Below are 26,747 nucleotides of genomic sequence, written 5' to 3'. Positions count from 1 at the left end.
AACAAGTGAAGTATATCACACGCGCCTAAAAGCATGCAACATTGTTGTACATGTCTTCCGGAAGGTTGCTTTTCTGCTGAATTTACCTGATTACTTTTAGTTGCATGAAATATTCGCAATTACTTTTCACTTACTGCTACTAGGACATCTATCCTACTTTTACTCACGTAATGACGTTTCTAATTTCATATTTTTAAACGCATATATTTCGTGAATACATATCTGTACTGCTTCGTCAAGCGAAAGTTGCCATAACTAGGGAAGCGGTGTATTCATTGGTACTCTCGTTAGAGAATTGCCTACAAGGACAATCATGCGGCAATTAAAGCCCTGGACACGACCATGGGTCGATGGAGAGTGGTCTGGGTATGCCTGTGTTCGCTTTAGATTGTCTTTGACTCCGCAATATCGAAACTACAAGGTTCACTAAGGCTAATTTATTCTACGTGGTTCAGTTTCGAACGGATACATGTGACATGAAGCTCATTCGGTCACTCTCAAGACATTTTAAGCCCTTTAATACTAAAAAGTATGCTCGTACGCTTAAAGAAATTCAAATCAAAGAAATTGAATCAATAGATTTTTATGAAACTAAGTCCATGTCGCGCAAAGGTGAACGACGATGCACGTCTCATTAGATATCGATTTTAGAACTGATAAGCGGCTGAGGGATTACCGATTGCTGATAACTGCAGTATCGATGGCAGAACGACCGAGACTCAAAAATTAAAATCTCGACAGCCGAACTATCCAGCAGCGGCTTCCGAGCTAATAACTTTCGCTTAAATATATATATATATGTAAGGCGCGATAATCTCCGAAGAGATCTAAGGCCGAGCTTCTCTTCCAATTTGCGTCGTGCTCCTCTTGATTTTCCCTACAAATTGGCCGGACGGGACCTACATGTTTTATGCCGACTCCGAACGGCATCTGCAAAGCAGATGAGTTTTCATTGAGAGCTTTTCATTGCAGAAATACACCCGGAGCGCTTGCCAAACACTGCCGAGGAGCGACCCCGCTTAGAAATTTTTTTTTCTAATTGAAAAATCTTATTTCTAAAATTTTGATGTTGCTTTGCCCGGGGTGTGAACCCAGGGCATACGGTGGGGTAGGCGGAGCACGCTACCATCACACCACGGTTGCCGCCAATAACTTTCGCTTACGGAAGCAAATATCGCAGCGAACCAGTTTCTGATTATAGCATTAGGTATTGCTGATTACAAAACCCCGAGTGCCAAATATTATTAGACTGTTCTGTGACCACGTTCAAAAGCAACAAACGCTTTAAGAACTCAATTCCCTGCTTCAATTGAAATCAAGATGCGAAATTGTCTTTACAAAGAAATAAGTCACTTAAGAAATATGAATCTTACAAAAAGCATTTGACATATTTCTAAGTGTGCCAAAAAGTATGCTATACATTCTAACAATGTTTAAAAAAACCATAAAAACGTATTTCAATAGCTTTCACAAGCTTTTCCACTCATACATAAGTTGAAGTTGTAAACTTGTAAACTTTGAAGAGTTACAGTTTTTCAAATTGACCGCTACTTGACTTTTTGGTTAACAAAGTAGCTCGTGTGGAGCGCATATGCAATTTAACAAACGCCCAAAAGTATGCTTTGATATATGATATGTTACAAGAACACACAAAAGTAGGCAACAAATTACGAAAGTGAAGGCAAAGAAATAAAAACTTTTTACTTTCACAGTGGATGAAGCATAGACTAGTGTTGGCAAAAAGGAAGAAGGATAGAACGACGGTATGTTAAGATGATGAAGAAAGAGTAGAAGAAGAAGAGGAGTGTAAGAAGTAGCGTGAGGTAAATAAATCATAGCAAATAAAAACAAAACTTTATTTAATAATTTGAGTTCGACTCCCACTCCCGGGAGAAAAGGCTTTGAAGAGATTTACAAGGTATAATCGAAACAGCTGTCGCCTTGTCCGTCCTGATGTCACGTTGTAAAAATTTTTCCCAAATTATTAAATAAATTATAAAATTAAAAAATTGCTTCAAATAAATGTTTTCATACATTTAAAAAAAAAAAAAAAAAAAAAAAAGCAATATGGGCAATCCCCGATTATTAAAAATCATACAAACATACAAAATTGGTTAATTCGTTGTAGTTCTATAAATAGAACAAAAACAGCAACAAAAACCAAAGTTTCTTTGAAAACCGCCGTATCAAGCATAGCTTTAACACATAATTGCATACGAAGTATGCAATGTGTAAAAGATTAAAATATGCATAAAGAAGGCAATTGGGAAAGACTTCACAACAGGCATGACGTAGCTGAATGCGTTTACAACCATTTCAACTATCGTAGGGGTGCGAGTTCGACTCCCACTCCCGGGAGAAAAGGCTTTGAAGAGATTTACAAGGTATAATCGAAACAGCTGTCGCCTTGTCCGTCCTGATGTCACGTTGTAAAAATTTTTCCCAAATTATTAAATAAATTATAAAATTAAAAAATTGCTTCAAATAAATGTTTTCATACATTTAAAAAAAAAAAAAAAAAAAAAAAAAAAAAAAAAAAAAAAAAAAAAAGCAATATGGGCAATCCCCGATTATTAAAAATCATAAAAACAAAACTTGTTGAGAAGTATTTTGTGGGTAAAAATACGCATCATAGAAAATAATATGTTTTATAGGTGTATGGGTGCGTATGAGTGTGTTTGGGTAAACAACAAGCACGTCAACAGCAACAACAACAAATTGTGAAAACAATAAAACAGTCAGCAAAAATTGCACAAATAATGATGACAACAAACTTTTTACAACTTTTTACGCTCCGTGTGCGTTCAATAGCAAGCGGAAATAGAGGTGACAAGTAAAGGAAATAAAGATACAAAAGAAAACAACAAAAACAGTACGTATAAGAAACGTAAATAAAAGCAATAAAAAATAAATGTTAACATGTTTATAAATACAGTGGGTGGAGAGAAATGATGAATTGTGTGAGCTGAAAAGGGGGAAACAAGATTATCTACAAAAAAAGAACGTTAATACACAAAACAATATATAAACAAACACACACATAAACAATAAAAAATTGTGGTGATACAACAACAAAATAATAAATTCGCATTCTAAAAATAGACAATACAATAAAAAGTTGCTAACACCAAGCATAAAACCCAATTGAGCTAAACTACAAAATCTGCCTGTGAGTATTTGTTTACACGTGCACATATCGACATTAGACTGTGTCAAAAATTGCAAAAAAAAAAAATTGCAAACAAAACGTTTTTTTGTTTGTTCTATTTGAGGTAGAAAAAGTGCAGGGGGAAAACTAATACATAACAAGTCTTAGCCCCGTCCCAGAGTGTCATACCTTTCATAAATGGAGCTGACTAATAACACACATACCTACATATATGAATATGTAAGCATCATGTGAAATTTGAAGCTTCTAGCTGTTTAGACGGTTAAGCGCCAATTAAGTAAGTAAGTAAGTAAGTAAGTAAGCTGTTAAAATGAGAAATAAACTAGGAAACCCTTTTGACCCGAAAAATTGGTGGCATGAGAGATTATGCTATATTGGTCCGATTCGGTTGGCTTCAACAAATGATAAATCTAACACCCAAATATACTCGATCTTAGAATTTCATCAAGATATCTAAAAAACAATGATGGACTGGTATGCGTTCATACAGACAGACGCGCATTGCTTCAGTAGCTCATTGATGGATCTATATTATACTATTAATATACTGTTTCATTTTTATGAAAAACACATACTTCTTGAAACTACAGTGAGCTCGGTCAGTGCCTGATAAAGCTCATTTATCGCTATACCTATTTCTTTAAAGCATTCAGTAAAAACTGTTCAATCATACCGGGAGAAAAAGTGGAGGAATTCTGTTAATATCAACACACCACTGACCATTGCACAATTCCAGGCGTACCTGTTATAATCGTGGTTTAAAGAAAATTTAAGTTTAAAGAAAAATTAAGAACTAAGGATCGAGTGTTGCACCCATTAAGAAAAATGTGTAAAATAACAACCGATTTTCTTAACTTCATGCAAAGTTTAGTACTAGATGGAGTGTTCTTGCGAGATCTACGATTCTGGTAGTACGGAAGGAAAACATCTACTATAACGTTGCATATTTTTAGGCAGCAACGCTGCTTGTACCCAGAAAAAATGTGTTTCTTTATACAGTCTAAAGTACATAAAAAAATATAAAAATTAAATGAACACTTGGCACGATTAACTTTCGACGTGATTATCGTCGAGCTTCTCTTATACACATATATCGTAATTAAGGCCATAGGCAGACTCTTGATCAAAGATAGTGCTGAAGATAATATTGCTCCTTATTGCAAACTATAGCCAAGGGTTAGACATCGACTATATTCATCGATGTTCACGTATATAATTCGGATGAGATACAGCTCTGTTGCAACCCCGATTGTATCGATAATCTAAAGTCACAAATGGCCGCCTAGTGAGTTTCAATTTAGATAAAGGGTCGCAAGTCTAAGCAAGGCTTTCGAGATGTCAGCATACTACTAGTAGTCGGTGTTTCGACTTTCCATGGACCAAATGGCTAGCTACTTTCGAACGCATTCTTAATGAATCCAGAGTAGGTGTGCTCCTATATCTTAGTCAACAAGTAATTAGAGCTGTGGTCTCTAACTTTCTTGTATTCAGCGCCTATCTCTTGTCTGCGGTTTAAATTCCTTACTTGCTCCGTATGGAAGTTGTAAACTCCAATATCCCAGTGTCCGCTTAAAGGATAACGTGAAGCCAAGGACGATTCAATATTTAACTTTATAACTGGGATGGAGCATTTTAAAACTTTAGAAAATAAAGGGCCATAAAAAATGTTTCATAACCCTTTTACGCGTTTTAGCGCTTACGCATCTTCTTCAGGGAGTATAGCGTTTTTACTGAAAAAAAAAAGCTAATTGTTAACAGCGAATACTGGACTCCCTGAAGAAGATGCTAAGTATCGAAACGCGTAAAACAGTAAATTATACAAAAAAGTGTTCCTTCTGATTTACCGGCAGTAAAGTTTCACTGAATTTCAGCAAAAGAGAAATAAAATACACGATGACAAGACCTACCAGCTCTTAAATGTTAGATATTGTAAAGCAGATCGATCACCTTTCACAGTCAGTATCACTAGACTTTTTTTTTCAATTTTAGACTTTCTAGCTTTCCAGAATTATAAATTGGTTAAAGGAACTCTGCACAAAGACTGTATAAGTAATCTTCCTGTTTTTTCACAGTAGGGTCGTGGACGGTTCCACGCTTCCCCCTCCTCCCCCTCCGCCTATCTGCCTGTTCCAATTTATACCACCCTTTCTAACCACATCACACATTTAACAAAACAAAACTCAAAAGAAGCAACAATAAACAAAATCAAATAATAAGTAGTGCGAATAAAATTTGCGTCAATACCTAGCAATGACGACGAAAAAGTCACCAACTAAACAATGAAAGTATTAAGGCAGAAAAAAAGTAAAACAAAGAAAGTAGCAACAACAGCAACAAAACACATGCACAGCACCCACACCGGCATATTAGTCTAAGAAAGTCAGAAACTTTAAAATGCCAACTAACCGAAACTGATTCGTTTCCCATTGTTTGTTGTTGCTGCTTATGCTGATTATTTTTTGCTATTTTGTTCTTTTTTCGGTTGTTCGGCAATTGTCCCTGAAATTTGTTGCAAAACTGCAATAAATCTTTCACAAATTGGCAACAAATAACACTTCTTTCCTACTTTTTGCCGCCTACGCCTAGCAGCTCTCACTCCAACTATCACAACTCAGTTTTTTTTCGTTTCCCTTTGCTTGTCTGTCCAAAAAGTTTTTGACTTTCACGAACAAAGAAGAATTGGTTTGCAATTATTTGTGAATTGCAATGAAGCGTTGGGAAATCTATCTTTTGTATATATTTGACTCTTTCAAAAAGAGATAAAATAAACTTTAACTTCGAGTATTGCAATGGCATATATATACAAAATGAATGAGAAAATAGTATACATCTGCTTTTAAAACTGAATTAAAATTACTCTAACGAAACCATGCTCCATGTACGTGATAATAAGTGCGCCTAAAAGTATGTAACATTTCCACCCACATATTTTCTATTGATAGGCTCCATCTGTATATATGTCTGACATTGCGTACTTTAAGGTGCATGTAAAATTTATAGATCGCTGAAATTAATTAGCTCAACTAATACCTTCTGAAAACACGCAAGTTCAAAGTAGAATAAGAGAAAGCGCTACTCATTTGATCACATCTGAGAACTACTATTTTGAACGACTTGTGACTGAGTCCGGAGCACTCTCAAGAAAAAAGCTTTGTCTGCTTTTTTGAAAGTCTTGTTGTTGTTGTTGTAGCAATAAGGTTACTCCCCGAAGGCTTTATTATGTTATCGATGTGATGGTCCTTTGCCGGATACAGATCCGGTACGCTCCGGTAACACGACCGGACCATCTCGGGAACGATTTATATGGCCACATTAAACCTTCAGGCCATCTCTGCCCTTCGCCCCCAAGTTCCATGAGGAGCTTGTGGTCGCCATAGCCTCGTCTGTTAGTGAAACAGGATTCGCCACGGATAGGTGAGGTTGACAATTGGGTTTGGAGAAGCTATATATTGCGCTGGCAACCTGAAAGGGTTGCGCTACACAGTCCCGTGAATCTGGTATTTTAGTCGCCTCTTACGACAGGCATACCTACCGCGGGTATATTCTGACCCCCTGAAAGTCTTATTAAGCATCGGCTTGGTTACAAGATTTTAAAAGGGAATCAGCTGTTGTTGCGTTATTTCATATTTAGCGTTCTTAATGCGTGGAGAGCTCTCAGAGAATCACAAACAACTAATCGCTTTGTTTACGACAATCTAAAGTTTATTCTCATCCTCCATTTGGCTTCCTTCTCCATTTCGCATTGCAACACTTCAGTTTCAGTATGGTGACAGCATCATGGAGCGTCATTGAGCTTAACTCCACATGTTTAGTTAAGCCCCACCGATGCGATCTACCATATTTATTATTTGTTACCAGAGATATTGCCTCATGTGAAATTTGTTTGACTGGATGATAACTTTAAACAAATATTTTCTTTTGCTCACTCTCTCGCGAAACTCTTTTACTCACGTTCCATCCCGGTATACCTCTTTTTCACTATTGTTCTCTTCTTCCTCCTCTTACGCCCCATCTCTTCCTTTCTATCTCATTAAATGTACCTCTATTTCGATTTCTTCCCTAGCTTAACCTCTACTTCCTGTTACGTCCCTTTTTCTATCTCGCACTTCTCTCCTGCTACCTCTCTTAAACTCTCTCTTCCCTTCCTCTCACTTTCGCTATGCATGTTCTTTCTTCTTATTTGCTGTATACTTAATTTACTAACATTTCCTGCTGTCCATTTCGTTCGAAGGTATAAGGGAGTGTTATCAATGTTGATGGTCCTTTTCCGTATATAGATCCTGTACGTACCCTTCCTCTCCTTATTCCTCGTCTACTTCAGCTTCGTCTTCTCCTGCTTAATTTCCAACGTCTTTCTTCTTCATCATAAAAAGTTGCAATTCTTTTCTTTTATTTTGTCTTTCCCTTGCGCCTTCCCTTTCTCTGTCTCTATTCTTTCACCGTCTCTGTCTCTTTTTCAACCTCCCTTCCCATCTCTATCTTCTTCTCCTTCTACTTATGCTTCTCCTTCTTATTATTATTCCTATTCCACTTCCTTTTCTACTTCATCTCCTTCTTCATTTTCTTTTTCGTCTTAGCCTTCCCCTTGTTTTTCAACCTCTTATTCTTATTTTTCTTTCTCTTCCACTTTTCCTTCATATTCGTATTCTTCTTCTACTTTTTCTACATATTTTTATTTTTCTTCTACCGTCCCAGCATTTTCTTTCCTCTTCGACCTTTTCTTCATATTCTTTTTGTTCTACTTCTCTTTCTATAAGAACTAGCAGCTTCCAGCTCTTAATTTCCTTTCCCTTCTAGATCTCTTTCTTCTTCTTTTTCTTTTTCTTCTTTATTTCTATTTATTCTTTGTCTTGGTCTTCCTCTTCTACTCCTTATTTCTCTTCTCCCCTTAACTTCTAGAAGAAATAGAAGCTTCTAACTCTCTCTCTTTTTTTTTTTTTGTAAGGCGCTATATCTCCGATTTCGGTTGAAGAACTTTTATGTATTTTACCTAGCATTGGAACAGATTTTTTGTGAAATCTATTCCAGTATAAGCATTCTTCAGAAATGAATGAGATGTGTGGTTTTGAAACAAAATCCTGAATAATGCAACGTTCAAAGATTTCCTTAGATAAAGCAGTCAAGAATATGAACACGAGATTAAATGGAACTCCACTCAACCGAGGATGGGCCAATAATTATTGTAGATTGAAAGCAGAAGGATTTGCTAGCTAGGCGGTGTCACAGTCGGGATATACCAGAAAACATATTTATAGAAGATTTAGATCTTTCATGGATAATCTTACATATGAAACTCTGAGAAGTCTCTTCAAACATCGTAATTTTTCACTATGAACGTATCTGACCCTGAATGCATGAATGAATGAATTTTCTGAAGAGAGCAAACTTTCCTTCGTCAAACAAAAGCCTTCTCAAGATTTCAAATTGGACTATTATATCTTTAAATAAGGCTTCTAATTGTTTTATATTTTCAATCATCTTCATTATACTCATTTTCCACCTTTTACCAGACATCACCAGCCATGATATTCAATCAACTTTGCAACCAATAAATAACAAAAACAAAAATTGAGCTATTAACTTTTTTTCACTACTAACTTGGCACTTCATTTATTTTTTTTTTTTCTAAAGCCTTTTGCACATAGTTAACGGTAATATAAAGTGACCTCTTAATATCAGCAACTTGAGTATTTTGCATCTTGCTAAATGGCTACAATGACGAAGACTAGATATTTCCTGGTGCCTATTTGAGCTACTGCGGGATCAGCGTGCAAAGGATGCGACACAACAAATTTTCAAACTTAATGGCTTTGCCTATTTGCTGGCAAACAGATAATCAATAAAAAAAAAATGGACAGAAAGAATATATCGAATAAAAAAGGCAGCCTGCTCTAAAACGAAAGGTTGGAAATATTTAATATTACAGTGCCTCACAGCTCGATTTAGACAATAACTATAGGCTTAAAAAAAATTTCGAAATTTGCTATAACGTGTTTCTACTTAGAAGACAAAATGAAATAAACCATTATAGAGAGGTCAATCAAAGTCCAATGCATTATAAAAATTTAAATAAGCCAGACTTTTTTTTACTTTTCGTTCCGAAAATTCTGCCACATTATCTCAAAAGTGGAGTGAAAAATTAAAAAAAAACAAAAAATTAAGCAAGCGATTTAAAAATATTAATGAAATTTAGATGCTATTTGGCCACAACCCAAAACTCTTATTCAAACTTTTTGACTAATTTACCGAAAATTTCTAAAACTTTAAATTTTTTACTAAAAAAATATTTCAGAATTTTGATATATGTACATATCGTCGGTCCAATGCCAAAGTCACGAATGTGAATATATGATGTTTTGAGAAAAACGCGTAAGACATTGTTAACAAGTAAGGAAGGTTAAGTTCGGGTGTAACCGAACATTACATACACAGTTGAGAGCTATGGTGACAACATAAGGGAAAATAACCATGTAGGAAAATGAACCGAGGGAAACCCTGGAATGTGTTTGTATGACATGTGTATCAAATGAAAGGCATTAAAGAGTATTTTATGAGGGAGTAGGCAGGCCATAGTTCTATAGGTGGACCCCATTTCGAAATATCGCCATAAAGGTGGACCAGTGGTGACTCTAGAATGCGTTTGTACGTTATGGGTATCAAATGAAAGGTGTTAATGAGTATTTTAAAAGGGAGTAATCCTTAGTTCCATAGGTGGACGCCGTTTCGAGATATCGCCACAAAGGTGGACCAGGGGTGACCCTAGAATTTGTTTGTACAATATGGGCATCAAACGAATGGTGTTAATGAGTATTTTAAAAGGGAGTGGGCCTTAGTTCTATAGGTGGATGCCGTTTCGAAATATCGCCATAAAGGTGGACCAGTGGTGACTCTAGAATGTGTTTGTACGATATGGGTATCAAATTAAAGGTATTAATGAGGGTTTTAAAAGGGGGTGACCCTAGAATTTCTTTGTACAATATGGGCATCAAAAGAAAGGTGTTAATGAGTATTTTAAAAGTGAGTAATCCTTAGTTCCATAGGTGGACGCCGTTTCCAGATATCGCCATAAAGGTGGACCAGGGGTGACCCTAGAATTTATTTGTACAATATGGGCATCAAAAGAAAGGTGTTAATGAGTATTTTAAAAGTGAGTAATCCTTAGTTCCATAGGTGGACGCCGTTTCCAGATATCGCTATAAAGGTGGACCAGGGGTGACCCTAGAATTTCTTTGTACAATATGGGCATCAAACGAAAGGTGTTAATGAGTATTTTAAAAGGGAGTGGGCCTTAGTTCTATAGGTGGACGCCGTTTCGAAATATCGCCATAAAGGTGGACCAGGGGTGACTCCAGAATGTGTTTGTACGATATGGGTATCAAATTAAAGGTATTAATGAGGGTTTTAAAAGGGAGTGGTAGTTGTTGTATAGGTGGTCGCATTTTCGAGATATCGCCATAAAGGTGGACCAGGGGTGACCCTAGAATTTGTTTGTATAATATGGGTATCAAAAGAAAGGCGTTAATGAGTATTTTAAAAGGGAGTAATCCTTAGTTCCATAGGTGGACGCCGTTTCGAGATATCGCCATAAAGGTGGAGCAGGGGTGGCCCTAGAATTTGTTTTGTACAATATGAGTATCAAAATAAAGGTGTTAATGAGTATTTTAAAAGGGAGTAATCCATAGTTCCATAGGTGGACGCCGTTTCGAGATATCGCCATAAAGGTGGGCCAGGGGTGACTCTAGAATTCGTTTGTGCAATATGGGTATCAAACGAAAGAAGTTAATGAGTATTTTAAAAGGGAGTGGGCCTTAGTTCTATAGGTGAACGCCTTTTCGAGGTATCGCAATAAAGGTGGACCAGGGGTGACTCTAGATTTTGTTTGTACGATATGGGTATCAAATGAAAGGTGTTAATGAGTATTTTAAAAGGGCGTGGGGCTTAGTTCTATAGGTGGCCGCCTTTTCGAGATATCGCCATAAAGGTGACACAGGGGTGACCCTAGAATTTGTTTGTATAATATGGGTATCAAAAGAAAGGTGTTAATGAGTATTTTAAAAGGGAGTAATCCTTAGTTCCATAGGTGGACGCCGTTTCGAGATATCGCCATAAAGGTGGGCCAGGACTGACTCTAGAATGCGTTTGTACGATATGGGTATCAAATTAAAGGTATTAATGAGAGTTTTAAAAGGGAGTGGTGTGAAGGCGTTTTCCAGAAATCGACCAAAATGTGGACCAGGGTGACCCAGAACATCATCTGCTGGATACCGCTAATTTATTTATATATGTAATACCTGCCAAGATTTTAAGGGTTTTTTATTTCGCCCTGCAGAACTTTTTCATTTTCTTCTACTTAATATGGTAGGTGTTACAACCATTTTATAAAGTTTTTTCTAAAGTTATATTTCGCGTCAATAACACAATCCAATTACCTTACCATGTGTCATCCCTTTTTTCGTATTTGGTGTAGAATTATGGCATTTTTTCATTTTTCGTAATTTTCGATATCGAAAAAGTGGGCGTGGTCATAGTCGGATTTCGTTCGTTTTTCATACCAAGATAAAGTGAGTTCAAGTAAGCACGTGAACTAAGTTCATTAAAGATATGTCGATTTTTGCTCAAGTTATCGTGTTAACGGCCATGCGGAAGGACAGACGGACGACTGTGTATAAAAACTGGGCGTGGCATCAACCGATTTCGCCCATTTTCACAGAAAACAGTTAGCGTCATAAAATCTATGCCCCTACCAAATTTCAAAAGGATTGGTTAATTTTTGTTCGACTTATGGCGTTAAAAGTATCCTAGACAAATTAAATGAAAAAGGGCGGAGCCACGCCCATTTTGAAAATTTCTTTTATTTTTGTATTTTGTTGCACCATATCATTACTGGAGTTGAATGTTGACATAATTTACTTATATACTGTAAAGATATTAAATTTTTTGTTAAAATTTGACTTTCAAAAAAATTTTTTTTAAAAGTGGACGTGGTCCTTCTCCGATTTTGCTAATTTTTATTAAGCGTGCATATAGTAATAGGTGTAACGTTCCTGCCAAATTTCATCATGATATCTTCAACGACTGCCAAATTACAGCTTGCAGAACTTCTAAATTACCTTCTTTTAAAAGTGGGCGGTGCCACGCCCTTTGTTCAAAATTTTACTAATTTTCTATTCTGCGTCATAAGTTCAACTCATTTACCAAGTTTCGTCGCTTTAGCTGTCTTTTGTAATGAATTATCGCACTTTTTCGGTTTTTCGAAATTTTCGATATCGAAAAAGTGGGCGTGGTTATAGTCCGATATCGTTCATTTTAAATAGCGGTCTGAGATGAGTGCTCAGGAACCTACATACCAAATTTCATCAAGATACCTCAAAATTTACAAAATTTAAAGTTATCGTGTTAACGGACGGACGGACGGACGGACGGACGGACATGGCTCAATCAAATTTTTTTTCGATCCTGATTATTTTGATATATGGAAGTCTATATCTCGATTCCTTTATATATGTATGTACAACCAACCGTTATCCAATCAAACTTAATATACTCTGTGAGCTATGCTCAACTGAGTATAAAAATAGAGATTTAATTAAATGAGATTTAATTTTGTATTTTTCAACCACTATTGGAAGGTGTACTTTTGTAAACCACTAAGTAGATAATGTTAATTGAAAAATTATTTTTAAATTTTTTTTCAAAAAAATGCACATTTGTTGTTTTGGCTTTGCTAAATTTGACAATTTGACAAATGAAATGCAATGAAAATCTTTCAAAGTGTTTTAATACAATTTTTGTAATTTCAGTAAAACTATATATAAAATATTCAAAATTAAACAAAAGCACTGGTTTTATACTTTTATCTCAACAGAATAGGTTCCTGTACTCAAACAAAAAATTTCAAATAAAAAATTAATAAAAATGTTCAAGACATGTTTACCCAAAAAACAGCACGCAAAATAAAATAAAAGCACAAAATTTTAAAGAAAAAGCTTCGAAAATCTACAATACAAAACAGAAATCCTTATCAAAAAAATTCAGTTAAACGCCTTTAAAAAGTTCTACAAAATTTTAATTAAAAACTTGTATACATCTTTAGAAACATTTAATAAAAAACATCACATTTATAAAATTTTGTATGTAATAATAACTTTTAATAACTTTTTTTTTGTTTTTTTTTTTTTTTTTTTTTTTGTGTTTGCCGAATATTTGATGGGCAGCGGTTTGTCAAGCGTCTCGATCTGAGACTGCTCAGCTACAGAAGAGATTTCATCAGTCAGCGTAATACTTAAAGAGAACAGAAGCAAACATATTATACATTAATTATTAAAAGAGGTGAGAACAATCTTTTTTATAGAAAAAAGGGAGCCGAGCTATCAAATGTGTTTGAGTGAGAGTTATAATCTTGGCATAAACGCCGAAAAGGTTCATTTTGTTCGAAATTCGTTCTACATTGTTTCAGTAGAAGAGGTTTAAAGTGTCTCGACGTCCGAGAGGGCACGCAAAAGTTCACTTCATTCAGAAGGAATGTGCTCGAAATTGATCCATTTAAAAGTTTTGTCATAAATATTACACCAAGCATTTCCCTCGACTAGCAAGAGTTGGAAGATTGATAAGCGTTAATCGATTAGTATAAGGTGGAAGATTAGTTAAAGAGTCCCATTGAAAATTTCTTAAGGCAAATAGTAAAAATTGTTTTTGTATTGATTCGAGACTGTCTGCAGGACTTGATAACGCGGATTCCAAATTATTGAGCCGTATTCTAATATTGCCTAACTAATGTTGTAAAAAGCGCTTTAGTTATGTAAGAGTCGTTAACTTCTTTTGACCACTGTTTAACAAATGCAAAAACACCTTTGCCTTTATTCACTGTAGCATTAATATGAATATTGAAACTAAGTTTGGAATCCATCACGTCTCCCAAGTCAATAAAATTATTTACAGTTTCTAGACTATAGTTGTTAATTGCATATGAAGCTGGTAGCGAAATTCTCCGAGAAAAACACATGAATTTACATTTTTTGAGATTGAGCGGCATATTTTTTTTTTGTTTATTTATTTGGATTAAAGTCGACACAGACACAATGCGGTCGACTATTAAGATATATAAAACATAAAATTAATGTTACAATTAAAAATAATTAAATTCAACCATACATATGAAAGAAAGTACAAACTATCAGGACATACCTGACAGTATTGAATTATGCAACGCGGAAAACGAACATTCAAAACTGATGCAGTTATACAAGTTGTTGTAGCGCGAACACCAGCTTCGCAGTGGATTATTTTTGGCAAAATTTTGCCGGCAAAGTGGTAAATAAAAAGGCACAAAGTACCTAGACGTTCTACCAGGAACAGCAACATTTAGTCGACTAACAAGATCAGATGAGTCGATCTCGCCCATAATGAGCTTGTGAGTGAACATTATCCCGAGTAAAGTTCTTCGATTTTCTAAAGTTGGCAGATTTATAAGGAGAAGCCTATTTCTATATGGTGGCAAATGCACACTCGAATCCCAGTTAAGACCACGTAGTGCAAATATAATGAATTACTTCTGTACTGACTCAATACGCTTTATAAAGTTTTGATACCCTGGGCACCAGACACACGAACAATACTCTAAGATTGGTCGTACCAACGATGTGTAGAGGGTCTTAGTCAGATACGGATCACTAAACTCCTTAGCCCATCGCTTCACAAAACCGAGTATACCCGTTGCTTTGCTTACCATTGATGAAATATGCGTATTAAAAGTCAGTTTAGGATCAAAAAGAACGTCTAGATCACTTACGACATATATACGCTCCAAAGGCGTGCTGTTTAACGTATACCATGCCAAACTTGGCTTCACTCGGTGAAATGACATTAGTTTGCACTTCGAGCAATTCAAAACTAGTAAATTTGCAGTACACCAGCAATGAAATGAGTCCAAGTCTGCTTGAAGAAACTCCACACGGGAAGACTCCGAAGGCAAGTATGAGTAACAAAGTTTAACATCATCCGCATACAAAAGAGTTCGGAAATGTATGAGAGTTTGTGGTAAGTCATTTATAAACAAGGTAAAAAGTAACGGACCCAAATGACTACCATGAGGCACACCAGACGTTACATCAAACAACCTTGAAAGACTGTTTTTAAAAAAAAACTTGTTGAATCCGATTCGCGAGATAGCTTTCGAGCCATACAAGTAAATGCTTCGGAAATTCAAGTAAATCAAGTTTGTAAACTAAAAGCTCATGATTGACAGAGTCAAACGCTTTACTGAAGTCGGTATAGATCACATCCGTTTGCTTATTGTTTAAAAATCCATCCATTACAAAAGAAGTAAACTCTAGCAAGTTGGTAGTAGGTGATCTACGCGGCACCAGGTAACCAAGTGATTTAAATCCATTTGAAGCAAGGAATGTTCCTCAACCGAGGCACATGATTTGAAAAGTTTTACATCGTCTGCGTACATCAAGATTGTTGAGTATTTAATTGTATTAAATATATCGTTTATGATAAACAAGAACAGAATGGGACCAAGATGGCTGCCCTGAGGAACACCAGCAGAAACATTGATGACCCCAGAAAGTGTATTTTTGACGATTACTTTTTGCGTACGATTACCAAGATAGAAAAAATCCAACATATAAGACGGGGTTGAAAACCGAGTTGACCGAGCTTATGAATAAGTAATGGGTGTGATACTTTGTCGAAATCTTTACTGAAATCGGTGTAAATTACATCAGTGTGAAGGCCTTTTCTAAATCCATTAGAAACGTGAGTGGTAAATTCTAGTAAATTGGTGATAGGTGATTTGTCCTTACAGAACCCATATTTCGAGCTTGCAATTATAGGGGAAATAGAGAATATTAGGTGGTGGGTAACAATAGCCTCAAATAACTTTGGGATAGCGGATAACTTTGCTATTGAAGACCTGCTTCCATTTTTATGAAGCGGGATAAGAAGAGTCCTTCCACATTGTTGGGAAAACGCCATAAATTAAAGATAAATTAAATATATCTGTTAGCGGCTGATAGATGTTTGTAGCACATTTTTTAAGAAAGTGTGTCGGGATCCTGTCAGGGCCGTATGTATATGATACTTTTAAAGTTTTTAAATAAGATAATACATCTTCTGAAGATATAAATGGAGCTCTGATTGAATAACATGAATCAATATGGTATGGGTATTCATTAGGCGAAACGTTGGTCTCAATAGAGTAATTTGATTTGAAAAATTCCGCAAAGAAGCCGGCGATCTCTTGATCATCGCTGGAAATATTATCTTGCAATTTCATGGATGATGAAAACCCTCTCACCCTGCGTTTAGAATTTACGAATCCGTAAAATGCCTTCGGGTTGCATGTTATATTTCTTTTCATTTTACAAAGATAAGCTTTGTAACACACAAATTAAAATAAAAAATTTTAAATCAATAAAAAATATATCAACAAAAATACTTGCGAAATTTCGATAAAAAACTTGAGAAACTTCTATTAAAAAACTTATACAATTTCTTATAAAATTTTGGTAAGTTTTATAAAATTTTATAAAATACCAACAAAAATATATTTACAAATAAAAAATATACAACACTTTATTAAAAACTAACTGAATTTGAAATAAAAGTCCAAAATTTTTTCAAATATCTGAAATTAGATTACTCAACAAATTTACAAGATTTCAATAATAATGGTAACGAAAAAAAACCGTTCTATAAAGATTCAAAAATTAAACCATTAAATTTTACATGATTCCAAAAAGAAAAACCTGAGATATTTTCCATAAAAAAATCTCCATTTAAAAACTGTCAAAATTACACTACACAATTTGCCAAAAAATTTCACTAATACCAAATAACTTAATTAAAAAAGAAATCTTCATAAAGGAAAACAAAATTCAGAAAAAATTGCAATAAAACATTCACAAAATTTCAATTTAAAAAATCGACAAAAATTATAGTGAATTTGATAAAACTTTAAATTTCGAAGTTTTGAAAGAAATACAATTAAAAAAACTCACAAATATTAAAATAATCATATTGTAACGAATTTACTGCAAATCCTCTTATTCGCAACCGTCTACTAACGTTCGTATCGCTAAACTGTTGAATAAATAACCCCAATATTTAATAATGCAAAATGGCCTTTATAAAGTACTTCACAATAACACTGATACTTCACAACCAATAGCTTGCTTAAATGAAACTGATTGTCGCGCCTCCACTGTTGCATCTTCTAGGCGCTTCCATTTCCAGAATCTACTAGTTGGCCATCAGAGCTACGTTTTTAGCTTCTCATATGCGCGTGTATGTGTGAACGCAATACTTTTGGGAGCATCTCAGATAAGATATCTGCATGTGTTTGTATGTGTGAGCGACACTTGCACAACCATTGCATACTTTCGGGAGTATCTCAGATTTATGCATGTGGTTGTGCGTTGCTTCTCCGCTGCATGTATGTACATACATATGTGTAGACATAATGATTGAATTATTGATGTGCATGCAAGTCACTGCTTAGCATCGGCTTAGTGATGATAGTATCCCTTAGTGTTGCTAATATTCGTTACAATATATATTACACTTCAATCAAAAAGTTCAACGAAATTTCAACAAAAAAAAGTTCTACAAAATACAAAAAAACAAAATTTCAGTAAAAAAAAGTTAAATGCTTTACATAAATCGTAATATTTTAGTACAAAAACTTTAGAAAAATCCAAGAAAAGTTTAAAAAAATATAATAAACCAAATATCATCACAAAATAAGTTCACGAAATTCCAATAAACAAAAAAACATTTACTGAAATACCAATAAAAACAGCTAAAAAACAGAATAACTAACGAAAATTCAAGCAAAAAATTAATGGAAATTCCAATTAAAAATGTCCAGAACTTTAATATACGAAAAAAAGTTCACTAAATTTAAAAAAAAAAACCACAAATGTATTAAGAAAAAAATTTGTTTGAAATATTCGAATGAAAAAATGTTGCAAAGTTTCAATGTAAAAATTAAGAAAAAAATTGAATTGTGAAGAATTTTTTTGTTTGGAAAAGTGCATTAGTGCGTTCCAAAGAATTAATTTGGCAAAAAAAAACTATACATAGTTAAACTGTTATTTCTAAAATTTTTCAAATTTATTTATTTTATTAAATAGTTTTAAATTTTTTGGAACCTTTCACAAGAAATGTGTAAGAAATAAAAATTATTTTCGCTATTAAGGAGAATTTTTATTTTGTGAATTAAAAATATTATAAAAATTTGAAATTGATAAAACTCTGTCATTTTAACTTTAAGTGACTGTACCTGCTTACGAATATAAACATGATTTGCGCTTTTTCTCAAATAATCGAATTTTGCTACTTTTTCTTTACTCGGCAATAGCGTTTGCCTGTTCACTTTTTTCGAGCAATTTTTTCAAGAAATTTGTAAAATTCCTTCAATAAAAGTGCATTTTTTTACATTTTGTTTTTCTTTGCCCAAAAATCCTTCGAGAGATGTTGGCCTGATGTCTTTGGGCGCCTTAATTCTAGCACTGATCATACAACTTGTGGCTATTTTGTAGAGCATTTGGCTTTTTGTCAGCCAAAAATACACAAACATGCAGTGCAAAAAAAAAAAACATAACCAACAAGCATGTGCAGTTTGCTCACAAGCTAAGTCACAGCGTTTATTTGCAGTAAAATAGCTTTGAAATTATTATTGCATACATTCAGGCGCACACGCCTGTCATTCTATGGCTAAAAGCAATGCTACTGTGGCTCTGCTGTTTTGCCATTTTTTCGTCCAACTTGTTTATCAGCATGCAGCTATTCGCTTTCTACTTTCACCAATTGTTTTTTTACTATGAGATTTTGTTGTTGTTTTTATGCTTTTTTTGGCATTTCACTTCATTTGCTGGCTGCTTTGAAATTCAAAAAAAAAAATTGTTTGCCTTTTTCTCTTAGACATTCTTAGCCACTTGACACTGGATGCTCGTTTGGTTTTTGCAATTTATGGCCTCAACTATGGGAATGCCAGCATGCATGCTGGACGGTTACTGTGCGTGTATGTGTGCTTTTTCTGAAAAGGAGTTATAGTTTCGCCGATTTGTGTTGTTGCAAGTGTTGTCAAAGCAGCTGCGCATTTCATTTGACATTTGTAGTTTTTCCTTATTGTCACATAAATATTTCGGTGGCTAAAGGATTATTTTGGCAACAACAAAAACTTGTTTGAATTTTTTATACAAAATATGTATGTATATGAACATTGGGCGCAAATTTTTGTGAAAAAGCATTTGAAAATTTTAAGCAGTACAATGAGTTGCCAATTTGGCGTGCGGGCTTCTTTTGAAAAAAGAAAAGTGAAGAAATAATAAACAACTTGAGAATTGCTATACTGGCTTATTTACTCATGTCATTTTGTACTGACACACACAACCACACAACGCAAAGCGAGGCAGTCAAACAAACATTTAAAGTATGAACGTTTGTACTTATGTAGCTTCTTTGGGATGTTGAAAAGTTTACGTTCATTTGCAGCTCGTTTTTGAGTGCATAAATTGCTTCACGGCTTTTGCCGCAATCGGAAGCTATGATAGCTTTCAAATTGATGTCCATTTCCATAACTAATTTTCGTTCACTGCAGGCTTTCAATTAATTATGGCCTGGAAAAATATTGAAAGCCAATAGTCACTATATTGGTGTATGGTTGATGAGGTTTTTGTGATAAATGCTTGACTCCCTGAAGAAGGTTCGAAATAGACTCGAAACACGTGGGAAAAAAGCCGAAGACTTTAGCTTGGAGTTGAAGAAGAAACTGGCCCTAAGCCCCATTGAATACTGACGTAAAAAATACGAACTATGAGTTTTGAAGTATTGAAGATTATGTATTATGTAGTATGAATTATGAACTATGGAGTATGAATTATGAATTATGAGCTATGAATTATGAAATAAGAATTTTGATTTATGAACTATTAATTATAAGCTCTGAAGAAGGAATTATGAATTAAGCATAGGAATCATGAATTATGCATTACGAATTATGAGTTATGAATCATGAATTATGCATAGCTAATGATGAAATATATGTTTACGAATAGTACGAATTATGAATTACGAAGTAATAATTATGAATTATAGCTTATATATTGCGAATTATGAATTATAAATTATGAATTATGAAATTATGAATAACGAATCATGAATCATAAATTATATATTATGACTTTTTTAATTATGAATTATGAACTATGAAAGATGAGTTATGAACTATGAACTACGAATTATGATCTATGAACTATGGTTTATCAATTATAAACTATGAAGTACCAATATCAGTTATAAACTATCGCTTATGAATTAAGATTTATGAATTATGATCGATGAACTGTGAATTATAAATTATGCGTTATGGCTTTTGAAGGCGTTGTTCAGCACGAACTTTGCTAAACATTTGTCGGTTGTCATTTGAGGACTATGAATTATGAACTAAGAATTATGAATTTTTTATCATGTATTAATTATGAATTATTATTCATAAACTGTAAAATGTGAACCCGGATTAACGAATAACGAAATATAATTAAATATAAATTGATGGGTTAATCAAGTGTTGCCTTGCACGAACTTTGATCAATAATTATGGGTTGTGAGTTGTGAATTAGCAGTTAATTTTAATTTATGAATGAACACAGAACTATGAATTGTTATGTATCACTTATGAATTATTATTCGTGAATCATGAAATGCGAACTGTGAATAACGAATAATGGGGAATATTTAAGAATATACATTAATAGCAGAGCAGTTGTACTCCTGCACGAACTTTGCTCAGGATTTATGTATTGTGAATTATGAATTAGAAGTTCAGATTAATTTATGAATTATGAATTGTGAATAATGATTAACAAATGAAAAATTATGAGTTATCATTAAGTAAACTGAAGATTTTCAAAGATCATCAAAGAGCCGGGGCTTTAATAACTACACTGGTAGCTTGGTTGAAAAACTATTTTGATAATTATAAATAAAAGTATATTTTCTATAAACCGAAAAGGAGCAATGTCTTTCTAGCAGTTGGAAGATACCTAATTCCTCTATACGATGTTCATTGTCAAGCTTTTTGGGTAAATATTTCTCAAGGCATTTAGTCTACAACGTTGTATATGTTGAGAAAAAGCTTCCCCTAAAGTCTTTAAGGTGTGACGAGTCGAGAAAAGGTGTACCCCAAAGTGTGCACTTTTGGCTGAACACCCTTGCCTTTCTTTCAACCTGTGGCACGACGACGGTGTTTTCTGGCTCTTCAGTATCATCTCTCAATGGGAATTGTGCGTCGAGAAGCGCTTCTAGGGACTTTTTACTATGTACTATGTGACCATTATCCGTTCCTTTTCCTTATAAATCGCTGGACTAAATAATTTCCGTAGCTAGAACTTTCGCCAACCGCGCTGTTTCGCTAGCTTCGGAGCACTCTATGCCCACACGGCTATTAGAATTACAAGCTTAGTAACAGAACCGCAGAGCTACAGGGTTATTTTTACCTTTTTCGCAATATGTATGATGTTTTTGAAAAATTTTAAATGCCCTCTTTGAAAAAAAAGTTATCTTTGATCTAGAATCTATTAAATCACAAAAGCACGACAATGCATTCATCTTAATCGCACTGCAAGGTCAAGTGTCAGTTGAACTGCGCGGAATTAACAGAAGTGATGTGTAGAACTGAAAGCGAAAAATTAAAGCTACGCCCCATTTTGAGTGCCACTGATATCACACTGCTATTTTCGGCGCGGAGGTAACTATATCAGTCGAAAAAGAATAAGCTGCGAAAATAAAAACAGTAAGGTATTCTATAGAAGAGAAAAAGGAAGAACAAAGAACTGAGCCCTACGTTGGGCGCTATTATTTTTAACAATACCGCTCCGTGTAGTAGGGAGCTAGAAAAAGCTCGATCAATCGAATAAGAAAAAGCTGTAGATACAAAAGCAAATAGATTCTGTCAAAGTGAAGAGAAGAAAAAATACAGCGCCCTATGTTCGGCGCCATTTTTGCAAATAATACTGCCTCATGTAGTAAGGCGCCTCTAGCTTGAAAAATACTACAGATGCAAGATATCAAACAAAATTAACGCCACCACCTGTGCAGAATGTGTCTTTCTGTTGTAATTACCTGTCTCTTTACTTTTTATTTCAAGCTATATAAATGCAACAAGCGTTTCTATACCAAAAGTAATTAACAATTGCTAATCTTATTAAGTAAGGAAGAGTCCCGCGCAGGAGTCAAAGTCAGTGGCAAAAACGCGAAAACTAAATTTTTGAGCTACCTTCCCTAAGTACTGGTGACAATGAAGGAAGATCCCCAGATATTAATCTGAAGATAAGAAATATATTGAACTTCTTTTGCTATTCTAACTTTGTATAGCTTGGATTGGGAGATGGGTGGCGATTGAGGAAGAAACGAATAAAATGTTATATTGATGTTCGTCACCTCTTTGAAAATACTATAATGGTGCAGAGTAACCAGGCTAGAACTTGGTGGTATTTTGGGAAAAGGTTCAGCTCGAACATGTTGCCTCTTCTGAGACATCATCAAAGACAAGAGTTTTGTTAAGGCGAACCTGATTTCAATTATGTGTTTCCTCACAGAAATCACTGGACACAAATCCTATATTGGCCGTACTTGAAACTGTTTTTTATAACAAAAAAGTATTCACTACTCTCAGTTTGTATTCCTACCAATTACCCCTCCCTCAATCTTCTAATCAAAAACTCAAACTCGTTCTTTAGTTAAAAATTGTACACTCATTAAAACGTTAATTGCCATAAGAAAGGCAACATTTTTTTAAATGTAAAGTGCCTTGTCTGCTTGCTGCTCAAACATTTTCTTTCCACTTAAGTTTGTGTATTTAACTCTTTTGTGATTTGTTAAAACAAAATAATTTTCGAGTGCATTTCAATGTCCTCTCGTAAATAGTTGGTAATTCAAAGTTGTCAGTTAATTACGCAGCACTCTTCATGCACCTCACGCTGCACTACTCACTTTACTCTTTACACACTTTTATGTACTTTTGCACTTTGTTTTACACTTCGTTACGTTTCGTGTGTTTCTCGCTTAAGTGCAGTTCGTTGATGTGAAAAACTTTTACTTCATTCACGTGCCACAAAGGAAACATTGCCATAACAACAATAATAAAGAGTAAATACCAACAACAAAAAGCAATCACGGCAATGCAAGATAACAAGCAAACAAATCACGTATGACTGAGCAATAGCAAATGAGGTACTTTAAACTATATTTTCTTGTTTTTGTATTAATTTGAAGTGACGGGGAAGGAGAGGTTGTTTACCAGTGAAAGGGGATGAGCAAAAGGAGTTGTTTGTGAGGTCACCACGGCTGAGTCGCCAAGTTGAATTTAAAGCCAAGAACTAATTATTTTCTTCAGAAGAAGTTAAAACTAAGAATTTTTTTAATTGGGGTCGCCACATATTTTTTGTTTACTTAATAAGTTATTAAATCATTTAAGACATACTTTCATTACTCTGTGTTCTTGAGAGGACTTGAAATTTTCTTTTAGAAACAAATATTATCGAGGCTGCTTAACTGAACTAAGTTTTCAAGTATAAACAAAAAAAACCGAAATAAGCATCTCAAATACGAACTTTAGTTAGTACCCCTGCAACTGAATTACCTGCTTACATATACATTTTTCTTCTGATATCATTGCAGGGAATTTAACAACAAAAACATTTACTGCTCAACTCGTTTACACGCTTACTAGTGTTTCGCTAATATTTATGTTCCTGTCAATTAAATCACAGGACATACGCGAAAAACTTCTTATTGTGGCGGTCAGTAAATGACAATGACAGCCACAGACGCCATCGTGTTGCAACAAAATATATAAAATTTGATAGAGTAGAGTGATAGACATGAGAAACTCGAAAGCTTTTTGCTTGGGACTAGTTGCCGAACTACTGGCAATCGAAGGTATCACAAATGGGTGTTTGCATAACTACTCCCAAATATTTTCCTTAATATTTTATTCATGGGAAAGCTCAGAGCTGTTCGGTTCATTAAACGATGTTAAGTTGTTTTCTAAGGAGAGCTCAGAGCTTTCAACATTCTCTGAACAAACAGAAAAGATCGAAACAAAAAAACCATGCTTGTAAAAGCTCTTTTCAGTTTACCTTACCTTATGCTCATTTAAGATTAGTCTATATTTTTTCCTACACCCTGTGTTAATAAACTTACGTAAACAAGATGAGAAGCTACGACCAATAATGAGCTTTTGTCTTAAATTATTTAACTGGTTTCCGACCAATTTTAAATTTCCTCAAAGTTTAAGCTTCAACAGAGGTAATAAAAAACCAACACTCAAACTTTAATTTCATCATACAAAAAGCTTATATGTTTACAAACTAAATTTTGAGTATTGCCTTTTGTTGGAAAAGTTGCAAACCTTTGTTAATTTTACAGTTTAAATTTATTTTCGGAAACTTGTATTTCTTGCGAGCTAACCAGTTTTCTAAAAAATTTTATATTTCAATACACCCTGTTCTAAATGCTCCCAAACACAAAAGCTCACTGACCATATTTGGGTTTTGATTAAAATTAGCCTTGTCGAAAAATGGTTAATGGGTATAATAGGGAAAGTGCTAGCAATTACACCCTGTGTTTAAGCCTTGGGAAATCATAAAGCATATTGAGTTCTTCGATCAAGCTTTCGCATTTATTCAACAACTACATATTTCTACGAAAAAGCTTTAGTTTTAAAGGTTTTGTTTTTTGTACTTTTTCCAGTCATTACTGATTTACTGGATTTTTTTAACACTCTGTCTGGAGTAATAAAGGAATATTATAATGTGAATGAAGTTCAAAAGTAAATAATATGAAGCTTTAGTGAGCTTTTCGGTAAGCTTTTTGAGCTTCCACAAGGCATATTGGCAGCGATTGAGCTTATTTGTCCATAGTTATTACCAAGTAAAAAAGCTATCGACTTACTATGCTCTAAGCCGAAAATCGTTAAGACGATCCAATCTGGAGGTTGCACAAATTCTTATTAGTTTGATTTTTCCATACAGAAAATATTTATAAACTCTTCAAATAAGGCTTGCATAGTTCGCGGTGGAAAGGTTTTTTTAACACTTAATAAAAACTTATTTTAAGCGACTCAAAACTACTTCATATTTCTAATGAAGTTTACATCCTATAGCTCCTTGTTTTAGTTACTTTTTGTTGTCCTTTAATTATATTTGGGCTATTCGAAGTACCCTGTGCCTGTACTGATATTTTTTCTTGCATATAAAATCCTTGTTATTGTCTGCTCAACCTCAAGGGTGATGTTGCTTTGTCCGGGGCGTGAACCCAGGATCATGGTGCCGCAACACCACGGCGGTCGAATGAAGTAGAATAGTAAGTGTATAATTAAAGCTTTTCTGGGCTTGAACTTTGAAAAATCACTAGGTTTGCTATGCTCTAATGATCAGAATTTTAAGAACAAACAAATATATTGATCAAGAATATTATGGTTGAATTGATTTTATAATAATGAAGCTGATAAAAAACTCTCAAATCTGCTACTGCATAAGGCATACAAAACTTGAGTGTAAAAGCTTGTTTTAAAAGACCTTAAACAAACAATTATTTAATTTTGAAGAAAACGTTGAAAATTATTATAGAAAACGTTGAAATTGACAATCCCTTTTTGGAAAAGCTGTCGTCAAGAATGAGTAAGTGTAAAAAGCCCCTGAGTGCTTTAAAAGCTCCCGACATAAGCTTAGTAAAATATGTTTCACCATAATATCTGCATAATATAGTAAAAGTTTAAAGCATGTGCGCATAAAGCGCTGCATAGCGAAGTTAGTAAGTGATAAGTTGCCAAGAGCTTTTTTCTGATATGAAGATCACTGAAAATGCCCATTTTTATACCTTTCATGAACATGAAATGGTATATTAACTTTGGTCCGATGTTTGTAACGTTGAGAAATATAGAAGATAGACTCACCATTATTTATATATAGCCATGTCCACCTGTCCGTCCGTCAGTCTGTCTGTTTGAATGCAAACTAGTCCCTCAAATTTTGAGATAACTCAATGAAATTTGACACAAGGATGTATTTTTGTATTATATTAGACATTCGTTGGATCCGGTAGGATCGGACCACTATAACATACATATATCTCCCATACAACCGATCGTTCAGATAAGACGATTTTGGTCATTTCTGCCGCAATTTAGAAAGTATAAACGTGAAACTCGGTGATATATATTCTAATATATCATGGAAGATATCCTGAAAAAATCACTTTGATCGGAGCTATAAATAGTATATATCCCATACAACCGATCGTTCAGATAGAGATTTTTGGCAATTTCTCCCTTAATTTCCAATATAAAAATTTTAAACTTGGTGATATTTATTCTAATATATCATAGACGATTTCATGAAAAAATCATTTCGATCGGAGCTATATATAATATATAGCCCATTCAACCGATCGTTGAGATAGAAAGCTTTTAGCCATTTCTCCCTTAATTTCCAATATCAAAACGTTAAACTTGGTGATATTTATTCTAATATACAATAGAAGATTTCATGAAAACATCATTTCGATCGGA

The 26,747-nt window shown here is 34.3% G+C and overlaps 1 protein-coding gene across 3 annotated transcripts in view; it reads right to left on the bottom strand.

The window, feature by feature from the left end:
* Window positions 1–26,747, bottom strand: part of ZnT35C (Zinc transporter 35C) — a 252,281-nt gene that overhangs the window by 44,354 nt on the left and 181,180 nt on the right. The window lies entirely within an intron of this gene.

The sequence above is a fragment of the Eurosta solidaginis genome, chromosome 2, assembly GCF_040869045.1.
Source record: "Eurosta solidaginis isolate ZX-2024a chromosome 2, ASM4086904v1, whole genome shotgun sequence".
NCBI classification, from domain to species: Eukaryota; Metazoa; Arthropoda; class Insecta; order Diptera; family Tephritidae; genus Eurosta; species Eurosta solidaginis.
Note: the sequence above shows the minus strand (reverse complement) of the source record. Positions and strands in the feature narration are given on the sequence as shown.